This window comes from Crinia signifera, chromosome 4 (genome assembly GCF_055691185.1).
Source record: "Crinia signifera chromosome 4, ASM5569118v1, whole genome shotgun sequence".
Classification (NCBI taxonomy): domain Eukaryota; kingdom Metazoa; phylum Chordata; class Amphibia; order Anura; family Myobatrachidae; genus Crinia; species Crinia signifera.
This window is the reverse complement of record NC_139220.1, coordinates 275,262,928-275,265,626: the sequence shown is the minus strand read 5'-3', so window position 1 is coordinate 275,265,626 and position 2,699 is coordinate 275,262,928. Positions and strand designations below refer to the sequence as shown.

General features: G+C 45.0%; 1 long non-coding RNA gene across 1 annotated transcript; it reads left to right on the top strand.

Moving 5' to 3' along the window:
- Window positions 1–261: 261 nt before the first annotated feature.
- LOC146072177 (uncharacterized) lies at window positions 262–1,610 on the top strand. Its single transcript, XR_014472990.1, has 2 exons — window positions 262–452; window positions 1,501–1,610. It is a non-coding gene; the product is annotated as an uncharacterized LOC146072177 (long non-coding RNA).
- The last annotated feature ends 1,089 nt before the right edge of the window (window positions 1,611–2,699 follow it).

The following is a 2,699-nucleotide window of genomic DNA, read 5'->3' as shown; positions in this document are numbered from 1 at the left end:
TGATGCTTACAATGGCCCAAATGTCACAGCATACCTGCCATGTTACAGGCTGTGTTTTGTAAAGGCCACTGAGGAGCTGTTTGCATGTACAAGTATCAGTACCTCTAACCTTTGCATTTATAGGTTAAGGCTTTATACAAATTACCACTAATTGGCACTTTTTTCATTTTTCCCAAACACAGCATGTGCACGAGCAAGGCAGGCCCGGGAGGAGGCAGAGGCAGGGCAGGCCCGGGAGGAGGCAGAGGCACCCCAGGAGGAGGCGGAGCCAGCGATGGCCGAGGAGGAAGAGAATGAGGAAGGGGTGGCAGAGGAAAGTGAAGGAGTGGAGGAGGCTGAGTGGCCAGTGGAGGCAGAGGTGGCAGCCGAGGAGGAGGTCGTGGCGGCCGAGGAGGCCCAGGAAGAGGGGGAGGATGAGGAGGCCTGTGTGGTGGAGCAGGCGGCCGAAAGTGGTATGTATACATAAAGATTCGTTCTTCCTTTTATCATCCACTATTTGATATGTAGCACTGTTGATTCAAATGTGTTTGAAAATACTATAAAGGAAAACAACAAATTGGGTAGCAACAGACACACTTTGGGGTTAGATAGGGTGGCCAAACCATCCCTTTTATCCTGGACACATATTAATGACACAGGTTGTGCGGATGGCTTTCAGGTCGAATTGAAGTGCCACTGAACCTGTGTAGTTAATCTGTATCCAGGAAGAAAGTGATGAGTTGCTCATGTAAGGGTTACATGTCCCTGCTGGTTGCATACAATCTGTAGGCTCATATAGGTGAGTAGAGTTTACTGGCGAATGATCTTTGTTAACTAGATTCAGTATGGCATAAATGGAGTATGGCCAGGCGTGGCTTAGACTGGAGTAACAAGTGGTGAGTGCCCCTGGGCCCTCCTCTAGCTAACCACCCCCTGCGGTCTGCATGTATGTTTTTCACCATAATTGTGTGTTGATTTGGTCTTAGTAATGCTTTTGAGCATGGGAGTGGGTTAGTGCTGCAGCTTCCCCTAACTGGCATTCTGACAATGATTTCTGGAGCAGACCATCAGCAGCCAAGCCATGCTTGATTGCACAAATGTACTGAGCATTCCTGAGAGTTGTGTAACTCCCCTGCCAGGCTCCATCATATAACAGACACTGAACTTTGTTTGCCGAATTGTGATTGGTGCAGCGCGTGGCATGCTTCTCAGAGCTTAGTCATGGGTGGGTTTGGATGGAGAAGGAGCAGTATGACTGTGAGGTGTTCTACAGAGTAAAGGGTAGAGGGCCAAAATCAGGCTTTCCATGTAGTATGTATGCATGTATGTATAGGTGTATGTCTCATATATATAGGTAGATATGTGTGTATATATATATATATATAGTTATATATATATATATATATAGTTATATATATACACACACACCTCTCAGAATGCATGTTTAAAATGTAGGTTTGACTATGTTAAATGTATGCATGAATATCATTAGTCAATTTTCATTTTTAACTTCCTCCACAGATGAGCCTGCCCAAGCAGAGGAGGGTCGCCGTGGGGCCCTCCTTAGACTCCGAGGCCTGATGAGGGAAATGTTGGTCCTAATGGACGAAATAATTGATGGGGAAATGTAAAGTTATTTTTGTTACGGTTCTGTATGAATAAATTGTTCTTTAAAGTTGAAAGTTGTCAGTGATTTTTTCTAACATGCTAAAGTATATGTGTAAGTTGTTTAAAATAAGCAAAATGTACATAGTGTATCTAGATGTATGTTAGGGTCACATGCTGTAAGGGTTAATGTGTGTCATGAATGTAGTAGGAATGTGGGTCAGTATAGATGAGCATTTAATTGATTGAAATTGCTAACAATCCCTTTTTCAGGAGGTTGCCTAATAGCCTAAGTGGGTCATGTGATCGCTGTGTGTACTCAGTACAAAAGTGTAGGATTGTGCGTAAATACTCCGCATCGGGGCGTACGGACAGCTTTCCGTACGTTCGCACGCGGTAAGACCGTGCTTGTGCGGGAAGACCGTGCAAGAATCTGTACGTTTCCCCCGCACACGCACGGTTTGTATGTCGTCCGTACACACGCCCTGTTCTTAAAGAGTGACTCCGTCCGAATGCGGAGGACACGAGGGCGTTTCTACGGACGATGCCCGCACGCTGCCGCACAGCGTTGCGTGCGGCCCGCACCGTAAGAATTCGGGAATATCCGCACCGATCAGAATAAGGCCCTGAGTGTTGGAGTATAGGAGAGCTGTGAGTGACATGTGAAGAGAAGAGGGCTTTGACACCAGGAGGGAAGAGTGCCCTGCTCGGAGGATCTTACAATCTAGTAGGAAGGGGAGACAGACAGATTACAAGAGGTGCAAGCAAGTGGGTGGTGGCTAGATAGCAGGATGTAAACAACCAAGGGACTTTTTTGCATGCTTTTTTTTCCACATAAAACAGCCATATATTGCTAATTTTCTTTTATTTCTGACTATTATTTAATTCTCCCAGAAAGTTTATTGTCTGTTTTAAATGTTTTTTTTTTTTTGTTTGTTTTTTTATCTGAAAAATAGCAAAGGACGATCAGACATTCCAGTGTAGGTTAGGCTCAGCCCACCCAGAATTATACTCTGAATATTTTCCCTTCCCCAACCACAGTCCTCAAGGCATACCAACAGTGCAGGTTTAGTAGATATCCAGGCTTGAGCACAGGTGACTTAATTAGTATCTGA